Raw genomic sequence first — 12,705 nt, 5'->3', positions numbered from 1 at the left:
AGGTGCTGGCACTGCCACCCGCGTCCGGCACCTCTCACTCCTGCCGCTGCCCGATCAGTTCCCAGATCTCTCCCCTCCTGGCCTGGCCCAGCCCAGGTCCCTGTCCTCCTGCCCCAGGACTCACACCTCAGCCTCCGAGCCCGCCTCCCAGCCCGCCTCTCCCAGCGCCTCCCTCCCTCCCTCCAAGCACTCCTCTCCCGGATGCTCTGAGAGTGAACGTTAAAAAAAGAAGATGATTTAACTGGGTGGTGAGCACACGCTGCGATATACAGATCTTGTAACACAGAATCTGCACCTGAAACTTATACGGTCCTATTAGCCAATGTCACCCCCATACTTTTTAATTTTAAAAAAGTCTGTCCATGTCACCCCCCACCCCTTCTTAAAATGTCTCCAAGGCTCCCCACTGTCCTCAGGATAAAATCCCCTGACACCCTTTCCAGTGTCACTGTGGCCCCTCCCCTGTTCTCCGGACCCTGAGTCCAAAATACTGTGCTCTCTGCCAAACCCTCCCTGTGCTGTCCTTTCTCTGTGCCTTCGCTCACACATCTCCTTTTACTTTAACTACCATTTCTCTCTGTTCAAACCCTTCCTTCTCCTTAAGGCTTGGCCCAAATGTCACCTCCACTGGGAAGCCTTCCTTGATTGCCCCAGACACAGCTCCGGTTACCGAGCACCCTCAGCCGCTGGCTCTCAGAGCCATTTCCGAAGACCCTGCAGGTCAGGCAGACCCCACTTCATACTGAGCATATGAAAATGCACCCTCGTCACATACTAAATATACTCCTTTGGCTAAAGACAATTTTTAAAGGTTTTTTATGATATTTTTTTCATTTAGAGATTTTGATTAATTTCTACTCTGCTGTTTTCTTCACATACTTGGAAACTTCATATACTTTTGTCTTTAGTTCTCAAATTACTTTGTGGCCAATCAAAGCCTCCAGGCCAGGAGGCCCCCCTGCCAGGGGTTAAGAAGACCCGCCTGGTGCTGTTGCCCCCACGCTGACCACGCTGGGCGCAGAGAACTAGGCGTTTACCTACCCGCCTCCTCCTCAGGACCATGGGCCTCAAGGTCAAGGGGAAGCGCCTGGTCCCCTCCATGTCTCTGGTGGCCAGTAGACGCCAGCATGGAGTAGGCACTTGGGCACCGACTGCCCATGGAATGAATACATTCATAAATTCCGCTAAAATCTATTTTTAGACTCGATGATTCAAATGCAACACGAGGCGTACTTGTTTCTGTGTGTGTCGCCGTGTCTCCAGAAAACATTTCTGTAATTTATGTCTGTTCTCTCCAAAGAGCTCGTGTCTCGCCTCATTGTTGGAGTGGCCGGCGTGTGTGCCGTTGAAAGCCCACTATGCGCTCACGTGTTACTGTCCTGAGCCTCATGATGACTCCATGACATGGATCCTCCTGTCCCTGTGGACAGAGGAGGCAGCTGAGGCTCAGGGCAGGGAACTGGCTGGCAAACAGGAGCTTGCAAAGGGAGGGGTGGACTCAGAACTGTCTGCCTCCCAATCCCCCCCCCCCGCCCCCACCCCGCTGGCCAGAGGCCCCAGTCAGCTCCCTCCCCTTGTCCACTCTTCTGCTTCCAGGCAAGACACAGACCGCACCGCCACCCACACGGCTCACCCACCAGCGGGGCTGTCCCAATCCATCACCCCTTCAGCCCCAGGCATGTTTCCAGAGCACCTGCTATGTGCGGAGCACTGGGCTGAGAGCGAGAGCTGACATGACGAATGCCACGGTCACCAGGCTGTGCGCTCCTGGAGATCAGAGACCCAGCTCAGCGCAGAGAGACAGTGAGACCTCGCCACGCACCCTTCACTTTGAAGACGTGGGAGAACGTCACACGCAAACACCCACCACCCCTCCCAAGCCGGGCAGAGACCCCCTGGGCTGCCCCGCCTCTTCCCCACAGTGAGCCTGTCCCTCTGGGCTCGGGGCACCGGCCACCCAGACCCCTTCGCGGGGTTTGGAGAAGAGCACGGGGCAGGCCTGTCCCACCCGCCCTCCTCCTCCCAGGGCCTCAAGGTCAGAGGTCAGCACGCTCATGGGAGCTGCAGTCCGAGGTGACCCGCCTACCAAACCCCGTATTTGTAGGGCAGCTCCATGGTTGGCAGAGGGCTCCGTCTCCTTTCTTCCCGTAGATCCTCCCCGCCCCGCTCAGGACAGGGAGTTCTCCAGTCCATTCTGCTCCTGGAGGTGCAGCTGGGGCCAGGCCCCGGGCCAGCACCCGGGAGTCCGGACTCCGGCCACGCAGAGGGCCTGCAGCTCGGCCCGCCTCTCCCGGCCTCAGCCGAGCCCCTTCGAAGCCTCAGCTCCCTGCCTGGGCCACGAGGTCCGTCAGGCTCCAGCACGCCCACGGCGGCCCCGGTGAGGAGGGCGGGCTGGGCTACGGAGAAACTGAGGCCGGGGCTCTGCCGAGCGCCCAGCGGCCGCCCTCTGTCCGCCTGGGCTGTCAGGGGAGACGCGTCCAGTGGGGCTAGCAGGAGGAGTCGCCAGGCCTGGAGATGGAACCGGCACAGGAGGTCTACGGCCAGGACACTCACCCCACCCCCCCCACACACACACACACACACACACACACAGCCCCGAAACCAAGCCGCCCAGAGGAGCAGTGACAGGGTTCCTCCGACGGCCGGAGGACGAGCTGCAGGCGCGGACGCCATCGGACAGTCCAAGGCCCGGAAGCCGCCCAGCCTCCAATCACACCCGCAATCACAACGGAAATGACAGCCCGGCGGGTAGCGAGCGTGTCCGGGACTTACACCTGTGACCTCACAACAGCTGCGGGAGGACCCCGTCTCACAGACCAGGCCCCAGGGGCTCCGAGACACTCAGGCCATGGAGCCTCCACCCTCTGCACCAGGGCTCTCACCCCACACGGTCCAGAACCTTCCATGTGAGCTCAGAGGCCAAGCCGACGCCTGGGAGGCCCCAGCGGGCAGAGTCCTGGCGGGGGGCTGAGTGAGAGGCACATGGCTGGGAGGGAGGTGGGTCCCTCTGGGCCTCCGCCTGCACGTCCCGAAAGCCGGGAACCTGACCTGGAGTGTCTCCGAGGCCCGTCCTGAGGCTGCGGACCTGATGCCCACGCCGCGGCCTGGCTGAGCTCGGACGGCCGAGTGCCCCATGCCGGCCGCGTGCCGGCGGCAGCGCCTGTGTCCCCGGCAGGAAGGTCCCCGCTCACCGGGAGCCAGGCCGCCGGGCCGGGGACAGGGGCCCGCCTGCCTCGGGGCCGTTCCCACGGGGAACACGAAGGACCCCGGGCGAAGACGGGGCGACTGGGGTGCCCGGAGAGCAGGCCCAGGGGCCGCCCCACAGGCCCACCGCCTGGGCCGGGCTCCGGGCCTCGGGAGGCAGGCACACGGGTGGCGGTGGCAGGTGTCCTGGGGAAGAGGGAGGGCAGAGGGAGGAGACCGGGTGAGGGAGCGGCAGGAGAGGGTCTCCGTCCTGAGTGGGCACAGGGACAGCCGGTGACGGAAAGCAGGACTCCCGTCCCAGGGCCGCGGGCCCACCCGCCGGGCCGGCTCCTGTTACCCCGGACCCCGTGCCCTTCCTTTGACATCTCCGCCTCAGGCCTCTCCCTGCCCCCCCCCCCCCACGCTCCCTCGCTCTCCCTCGCTCTCCCTCTCTCGTGCATTCCTCTGGGAGCTGATCAGGGCTTGAATGACACCCCAGATGACTCCTTGCTATTAATTCCCACACACAGAATGGGGCCCTTGTTCTCTCTCCCGGAGGGACAGCCGTGGCCAAAGCCATCCCAGGGGCTCCGGACTTAACCCTCTCCCGGCGGCTCCCGCACGGCCCGGCCGCAGCACGAGGGGGCAGAGGGCCTGGAGGAAGCAGGGTCCTCCCGCCCGGAGCTCCGGACACCGTCCCCGGTGGGCGAGCAGGACCCCTGACCCGGGGAGCCGGGCGGCTCCTCACCGGAGGCTCCGGCCGGCCCTGTGGCCGGAAGGCCTGTGGGCCTGAGAGCGGAGGCCAGGCCGGCCGGACACCTCTGTCCCCAGGGAGGCTCCGTCCAGGGGAGCCCGTGGCCCGCCCTGGCCCTGAAGGGTTAACAGGACTGAAGGCCCAGCACCGCCTGTCCGCCTGTCCGGCAGGTCACCGAGGACAGACAGGAGGTGACTCCCTGGTCCTGGAGGACAGAGGAGGCGCTGGTCTGCGTGTCTCCTTCGCCCCCGGTCCCCCCTGCCCGGCCCAGAGCCAGGGAACACGGGGAAGGGGCCTGAGGAGCAGGGGCAGTTGAGCTGGGGGCAGGATGGGGTGCAGGGCACAGGATGGGGTGCAGGGCACAGGCCCGAGGCGGCAGCAGTGACCGGGCATGGCTGCGGCCCAGACCAGGTGGCTGGAGCCTGGGCTGGAGCCAGTGGGCGGCCCTGTAGGTCTGGACGGGAGACCCAGCGCCCTCCGCCCTGGGAGCCGGCCTGCCATCCTCTGCGCAGACCTGGGTTTCTCCGAACTGTCGCCTCCCCATCCCCATCGCTCTCGCCGTCCCAGGATGCCCCCCCACAGCCCGCCCACTTTTCCAGGTGGACAGGGACAGGGCAGGTGAGGGATCGGGCACAGAGTCACAGAAACGCAGGGTGGGGAGCAGGGGCAGGGGCCAGAGAAGGGAGAGCAGGAGGGAGAGGGGCCAGAAAGGGAGGGACAACCAACTGTGGGGTGAAACCTCGAGGCCTCCAGGGAGAGGGGGCCGAGGACAGGAGAGGAAGGGGAAGCCATGGTGAGAGAGAGAGAGAGAGAGAGAGGCAATCAAAGCAGAGCGTGAACCAAGGCCGAGGGCAGGAGGCATCAACAGATGACAGACGTGGAAAAGAGAGAAAGCAGAGGCCGGAGGAGGAGGAGGAGGAGGAAGGAGGAAGGAGCAGCCCTGGTCGCACCCTCAGGGCCCATCCGAGCTCAGCTTCTCTGAGTGCTGGCAGTTCCTGCGGCCCCCACACAGCCCCCTGCTCCCCACAGCCCTCCCCACACAGCCCCTGCTCCCCCACAGCCCTCCCACCCCCCACTCCCCACACAGCACCCCCACTCCCCACACAGCTCCCCACACAGCCCCCTGCTCCCCCACAGCCCTCCCACCCCCCACTCCCCACACAGCTCCCCACACAGCCCCCTGCTCCCCCACAGCCCTCCCACCCCCCACTCCCCACACAGCTCCTGCTCAGGACACAGCCGTGAGGAGGGCACCCCGGGGCACAGAGGGATGCCCGCCCCAGAGGTGGGGGGTTGATTTGGGGAGAGGCCCCGGAGACCATCTATCTATTTCAATAGTCCCTGGGCCAGCTGCATCATCATCATCATCACCATCATCCCAGCGGAGCTTTTAAAACAGATTCCCACTGAGTGGAGGCGGGGAACGGGACTGGGGGCAGTGTTTACAGCGAGCAGCAGCCGCCCCCGCGGGCTCACACTGCGTGTGAGGGGCCGCCGGTGGCCACCTCAGGCCACATCCCTGCAGAGCTGGCTCCCGGAGGCCCCGGCCCAGCCCGGCGGGTGGGCAGCCCAGCGCCAGGCACACAGGAAGGGCCTCGGGGGCGGCGCCCTCTCCCTCTCTCCATCCTCAGCCTCGGGCCAGCTCCCCGGGGCTGCAGGCCATCGCCACCCGAGGCCAACAGATCAAATCGGGGAGAAGAAGGCAGGGAGCCAGGACGGGATTTCTGTCCCCGGTCCCGCCCCCGTCCCCCTAGTGCCAAGGCCTGGGGCTGCAAGCTCCAGCCAGAGGTGGGGGCGGAGGGTGGGGCAGGAGGGAGGAGGGGAAGGCCCGGAGCTTCCTGTCCGCCCCCCCCCCCACCCTGCCCTTTCCCTGCAGCCTCCTGGGCTCAGGGCTGCCCCCCCCCGGGGGGGGAGGGGTGCAGTGGCATCTGAAGCTGACAGACCTGCCGTCCTTCCTGCTGCTGGAGGAAGAGGTGGAGCTGGCTCCGATCCCCCAACCCCTCCTCCCCGCCCAGGTCCCCGGGTGCCTGGTGTCCTACAACCCAGCCTGTCCCCCCAGCGCCCCCAGTTCCAATGGGAGGAAGGGAACGGGAATCAAGGTGCTGCCTCCATCGCATGAGACCCGGACACGCCCCCTCTCCCAGGGCAGCCTCCCTGCCGGCTCTCCTCCCTTCTCCCCCGCCCTCCCTCCCAGCCGCCCACCTGCGACCTTACTCACTCACATTCACTCCTCCGCCCGCTCTGCCGGCCAGGCACTCAGTCACCCCGGACCCTGGAGGTGACATCCTTGTGGGAAAACAACGAACTTCACAGTGACAGACTGTACATGTGTATAACACATCGTGTACATAAAACACGCAACGTGTGTTATATGTGGTATGTTACATACTATATAATTCTATACTATAGCACAGCTCTATGTAAACGTATCGATGTACTATATAACGTGTGTTTCTCGTTCAAGACAGCACAGTATGGAATAATGAATAATCTGGCGGTAAATCTGTAATCCTAACTGGCAGTGAAGCACAGCCCGGGTGCTTCCGAGAGGAGCTCATTCCGGAGGCCTGGGAGGTGTCTCTGCCGCCGTGACCTTTAGGCCGAGCCCGAAAGAGGAGCCGGGGAGCCGGTGTGGGGCAGGGGCGGGGCGGGAGGCAGCACTGTGGAGGCCGGAGGCCGGAAGGGGCCGCCCTGGCCGGAGTCCCGGGGAGCGGCCGGCCACCCGCGCCCTCGGAGGCTGGGACAGTCACGAGGAGGAAGCCGCACCGGGTCATCTGTGATGGAGTTTCCTCCCCCACGTGCTGTCTGCGCTCTGAGCCGCCGAGCGAACGGCGAGGGCCGCCTGCGGGGAGCAGGCGTGACACACTGACTCCGAGGCCGGCCAGGCCGGGGCAGGCTCTCTGGGGAGGGCAGTGAGCGGGCTTTCAGTGGGTTCTCTCCCTGGTCAATGGGGTTCAACAAGCACTCACCAGGCACCTGCTGTGTGCTCCCCCTGAGTGCTCCCACGCCTGGCACTGAGCAGCTGCCTTTCCGACACCCCCTGAGCCCCGGGGGCGCAGACCCCTGCAGGGGCCGGGGGCAAAGGGCGACGGGTTAAGTACAAGTGGGTGGTTACAAAACAGTCACAGGGCAAGGTCAGACTGGGGGACAGAGCCAACGATATGGTACTGACTGTGCACGGCGCCCGCTGAGTACTCAGTACTCCAACCATGGGGGGAGGGAGGGCAGTCACTCTGTAAAGCATATGATGGTCTGACCACTATGCTGTACACCTGCAACGAATACAAAACCATACTGAATGCCAACGATAATTGAAAAATAAAATTCAAAAGCAAAGAGCCCCATCTGGGGAGAGGTCAGGCGTGGGGCTGAGGAGGTCAATGGGGGGAGCGGGGGAGATCTGTAATTCTTTCAATGATAAATATAAATAAAGGACCCCTAGAGGTCTCAGAGGCCAACTCCCTCACAGACGAAGGACTGAGCCCAGAGGGGGTGGGTGACTTCCCCAAGGTCACACAGCGAGAACTGGGCAGAATCCGGAGCAGCTCTTCCCACGGCACCTGCCGAAGCCAGGACTTCCCCTCCACGTTCTAGCCCCAAACAGGAGCCATTCAAACCCTGACTTCCCAACCTGCCACCTGCTCGGCGGCCAGACAGTGCCCAGCCCGGCAGCACGCTGGTATATTGCCCGTCCTGCTCACATCCGAGCGCCTGGACGCGTGAGCACAGCGGGCCTGTGCGGAGTCCCTGCTCTTGTCACAGTCAGACACCTCTCCCCCCCGGGGAAGGAAGTGCCTCCCCGGAGCTGTGACAGGCATCATTACGCCGACACGGAGGCCACGGCGTGGGAACCGCGGGCACCGGCCTGCCGTTGGACGGCTGAGAGAGGCAGTCACCACGTCCGCCTTTGTCCCAGGCGCTGTGCTAAGTACCTACTATTCCTTGGGGTTTGGGGGGGGGGGGGGGAGCAGGAGAGGGGTTTCCACCTTCGTGACATTCCTACGAGATAGTATTGTTATCCCCGTTTTAAAAACGAGAAAATTGAAGCCCAGGAGAATGACACGCTGGCCCAATCCCAGCCCTGGTGACGGGGGAGGCTGGGTTTGAACCCGCGTCTCTCCGGCTCCAGATTCCAGGCCGGGCATCGCGCCTCTCCCTTTTTCATTGCACAGTGTTGTCCATCAGAGGACAAGGCAGGTAACTCACCGTGGGGAGGCCCCTCCGAGCGTGGAGAATCCTGAAATCCCGCAGGATCGCCATGCTCACTCGGAGGGGGCAGGGGGAGCCCTGACACAGCAGGGATGCCCCCCAACGCCAACGTCAGATGGGCGTCTGGCCCCGCCCAGCCGGCAGGCCCCACCCTGCCCTCCGCAGCCCCTCCCCCAGGCCGCTCAGCTCCCTTCTCCTGACGGAAGGACCCAGGCCTCTCATCAGCCACACACAGCCCACCTGCGCCCACCCCATGCGGGTCCCCCTGATAGAGGCCACCTCAGCCCTTCCCATCCTTCCTTCCTCCCCCTGCCCCCCCTCCTCATCCCCACACATGTCTGTACCGTGTTGCCTGTGATGTGTGGGAATGTATGAATGAATGAATGAGTGAATGAGTGAGTGAGTGAGTGAATGAATGAGTGAATGAATGAGTGAGTGAATGAATGAGTGAATGAATGAATGAACCAGCTCCCAGCTGGTGGACAAGCTTCCTGAAGACACGGTGAGTCTTCCCCCTCTCCTTTACCTTCGGACAGCAGCGCCTTGCCTACGGCGGGTCCTCAGAACACCTGGTGCAAACAGCCATGGCAGAGAACCCGGTCCATGGCTAACCATCCTGCGAGCACAGTCAACCCCAGTCCGCCTTTCCCTCTGCTTTAGTTGCACTGCGTGTTTTCACACATTATCTGTCTCCTCTCACCACACCCTGGGAGGACCTGGAGACTCAGCACATTAAATCACTCGCCAGGAACACGCAGCTAGTGAGGGGGGTGCCAGGACTCAACCCTGCAGCTGCCTCACCCCCGAGCACCACCCTCGCGGCCCCTGCTCGAGGTGCTCATCCGCGTCACTGTGCACCGCGCCAGGCGGCGTGTGGGAGGGGCACAGACCCAGCTCACAGGTACGGACCCCGGCGGGGAGGGGATGTCCGGCTGGGAAGGGGAGCCAGGCCGGGGCAGGGAGGGCTCCCCGCCTTGGCCAACAGGCTAGGTAGACAGGGGTGGGCCTGCAGGGCCTGGCCACGCCTCAGCCGTGGGGAGAGCCACGCGGCTGCAGCTTAGGCAGCAGGCGGGGAGCTCTGTGCTGGGATTGTGGGGGGACGAGGAATTGGGGACAGTGTCCTAAGGACTCCCAGGCCCTCCTGGAGTCAGAGCTCCTCAAGGGAGAGAGGAAGGGGGAGACAAAGGGACCACAATGGGAGGAGGAAGAAGAGGAAGAGGAGGAGGAAGAGGAGGAAGAGAAGGAGGAGGGCGAGTGGGAGTGGGGAGGAGGAGGGGATAAGGATTTAAACAGATCCATTCTGTAACGGCAGCCCCTAGAGCCTCTAACACCGTAGCAAAACCCGAGCCTCTACAAAGAGGACAGGAAAGCAGCTTCTGACGTGTGATTGCCCGTAACTCTGTCTGCTCCAGGGAAGCGGCCAGGCCAGGGAGGCCGGGGCCGGAGGCACCACCTGGGAAACCCCAGCCATTGGCCTCCTGTGCTGCCCTTGAGTGTGGCTCTTCCACAAATACCACGGCCTGGGAGACTCTGTTTCGAAGAAGTGGCGTCAGAAGAAGTTTAAGTTTAAAAACGTGGCTCTCCAAAGAAATGTCAATCGTTGTCCTGTTGATATCTGGCTCTGTGGACGAATGGGTTTGCCGACCACTGGCCTAGGCTGTTCCTCATTTACAGATGGAAACGGAGGCCTGGAGAGGGGAGAAGGCGGCCCGGGCGGCACAGGCCTCCGGAGGCCGCTGGGCCTGACCTCGGCCGTGGGCTCCAGTGGCCGTTCAGCCGTGAGGGCCTGGGCGGTGCCAGGCTCTGGGCTCTCACGTAGGCGGCCCCCCTGGAACTCAGCTCCAGGCCGGGCTCTGGCCTCCGGCAGCCCCACCCGGCTCCCGGCCCGGACTCTGCACAGACGGTTCCTTCACAAAGGTTCGACCCAGGGGAGCCGCCAAGAAGGACCTTCCGGCTGCGGGGCTGGGTGGCAGGAACCCGCGGTGCCCTTCTCTGAGGGCTTCTAAGAAGAGGGCAGAGGCCGCCGCCCCAGGCTGCCCTGGGCACCAGCCCCGGCGCCCTTGTTCCTGGAAAGGGCGGGGCGGGCGGGGAAGGAAGACTGGGGAGCTGCCTCCGTGGCCCCGGTCCAGGACCCTCGGCTTGGACCAGAGACAGGGACAGGCCCTGAGCTGTCCTCCCTCAGCTCTGGGCCTCCGCCTCCAGGAAGCCACGCCTGCCTGCCCCGGCCGCTCAGACCTTTTCATCCCGGGAGCTCTGACAATAGCTCAGCTCAGGGAGTCTCCCTGCGGGCACGCTGGGCCCGAGAGGCCGAGGCCGAGACCCAGGGGCCGCCCCGCGCATGGAGACCCAGGCTGGACGCCTTCTTTTCCTGCCTCACCCCGTGGGAAGGCGATACAGGGAAAGAATTCCGGCCCTAGCCAGTTTGGCTCAATGGATAGAGCGTCAGCCTGCGGACTGAAGGGTCCTGGTTTCAATTCCGGCCCAAGGGCACATGTCAGGGTTGCAGGCTTGATCCCCAGTGCGGGGTGTGCAGGAGGCAGCCAATCTATGATTGTCTCGTCATTGATGTTTCTCTCTCCCTCTCCCTTCTTCTCTGAAATCAATAAAAATAAAATACTTTTTTTTAAAGAATTCCAACCTCAGTGTCCAGAGAGCATCCCTGAAGGCAGGGCCTCGGAGCTGGGCTGTGAGCAGTGACCGGGGAGACGCGGGGAGCATGGCAGGTGGGAAGGCCTGGGGACAGGGAGGAGGCGAGGAGGCCCCTCAGTCTAGTGGCTGTGGAGCTCGGTGGTCAGAGCCTGGGAGTACAGAGGGTGCAGGTCCACACCCTCCCCTCATGAGCTGGGTCTGTGCCTCAGTTTCCCTCCTAGCAGGAATCTAATAGCGGCACCTACTCACAGGGTTGTTGAGAAGACCGAAGGAGTCAGTGACAGGAGTGCTCAGAGTAGGGCCGCTCACGGGGAGGCCCCAGAAGGACGGGGTGCAGGCTGGGGGCCCCACCCACGAGGAACGTCTGATGTTGGGAGCCACAGGCAGACGGGAAACGCCTGCAGGGAGGCCCACGTGGCTGCTCGTCAACACGTGTGCACGCGAAGTGCCTCGGCCCCCTCAGGACTAAACTGCAACCACGTGTTGCGAACTTAATGCACCCAGCGCTAAGCTAGGAGCACCTGTGTGCGTTCTTAGTTAGGCCTCCCACGTGTATAGCATATAACATACAAACTGCCAGCATCCCACACGCAAAGCCGAGTCCTGCGGGTTAAAGCATAACCTGGCCCTGTGCCTACGAACAATATATAACATACAACAGCCGCATTTCCTGCTCCAGGTCCAGCTCGTTCCTGCACCCAAACCACGAAGAACACGGCCTGCGCAGAGGGGTGGGGGGGCCTAGGCAACATCCGGAGCCCCCCATGCTCCCACACTCACCGGACTGCTTCCGTCCTGGTTACGCGGCACCCTGACCCCTGGGTGCTCAGTCCTCCCCTCCCCAGGGCACAGCCTCCCTCCACACCCCAGGGTAACTGCCCCTGGAGCCCCAGCCCGGGGTGCAGAGCCCAGCCGCTGCCCGGTCCGGGGTGATCTGATTGGGGTCCTCGGGGCTCAGAGAGCCAATGAGGGTGAGGAGGCCCCACAGGAGCTTCGAGAAGTAACCAGGCCTGGACCCCATCTTCAGTCCGCCAGAATTCGCCAGTTTGCCATGGGACCCAGGTTTCAGGATTTTTTTATTTTATTTTATTTTATTTTATTAAATATATTTTGATTTTATACAGAGAGGAAGAGAGAGGGATAGAGAGTTAGAAACATTGATGAGAAAGAATCATCAATCAGCTGCCCCCTGCACACCCCCCACTGGGGATGTGCCCGCAACCAAGGTACATGCCACTGACCGGAATCGAACCCAGGACCCTTCAGTCCTGATGCTCTATCCACTGAGCCAAACCGGTTTCGGCAGGTTTCAGGATTTTTTTAAAACTCCACCCGATTCTAAAGTGCGACGAGCTTTAGAACCAGTGCCCTAGGCAGCTACACAGAAGTTGGTCACAAACACGAAACCTCAGGCCCCACCTGGACCCGAAGAATGGGAGCCGGCGACAGGGTTACACGCAGGGGCACGGCCGAGGCCACCCCGTCTCCACAGCCAGCGGGGTGCGTGTCCCTCGGGGGCCAGAGGGGCTGGGAGGGGCACAGGCCTGCGGGAACCGGGGAGAGGACGGCCTGGGCCCAGGTCTCACCCACAGGGGCCTGGACATGGAGGGCGCTCTCCCGTGTCCCCGTCTGGCCCTCCGCGGGGCTGGGCAGAGCATCACCCAGCTGGGGAACAGGCAGGAGCAGCCCCCCACCCTGCACAGCCCTGGCTCCGCACACCGCTTTCCCTGTTCCTCTGGGTCCTGGGAGGCCGGAGGCAGGAGGGGGAGCACTGCCCCAGGTGACGGGGAGGGGCCAGGCCCAGAGCCGGGAAGGAGGAGGCGGAGCCTTTCCCAGCGTGGCCCGGCCTGGGGAGGGGGCGCAGGGAGCGAAGGGGTCAGGGGTCACTGCTGACCGGAGCAGCTCTGCCA

The 12,705-nt window shown here is 63.3% G+C and overlaps 1 long non-coding RNA gene across 1 annotated transcript in view; it reads right to left on the bottom strand.

Moving 5' to 3' along the window:
• LOC311619007 overlaps positions 1 to 12,705 on the bottom strand; it is a 35,052-nt gene that overhangs the window by 21,292 nt on the left and 1,055 nt on the right. The gene's annotated exons all lie outside the window — the stretch shown is intronic.

The sequence above is a fragment of the Pipistrellus hanaki genome (genome assembly GCF_964339955.1).
Source record: "Pipistrellus hanaki genome assembly, chromosome: 3".
Taxonomy (NCBI): Eukaryota; Metazoa; Chordata; class Mammalia; order Chiroptera; family Vespertilionidae; genus Pipistrellus; species Pipistrellus hanaki.
Note: the sequence above shows the minus strand (reverse complement) of the source record. Positions and strands in the feature narration are given on the sequence as shown.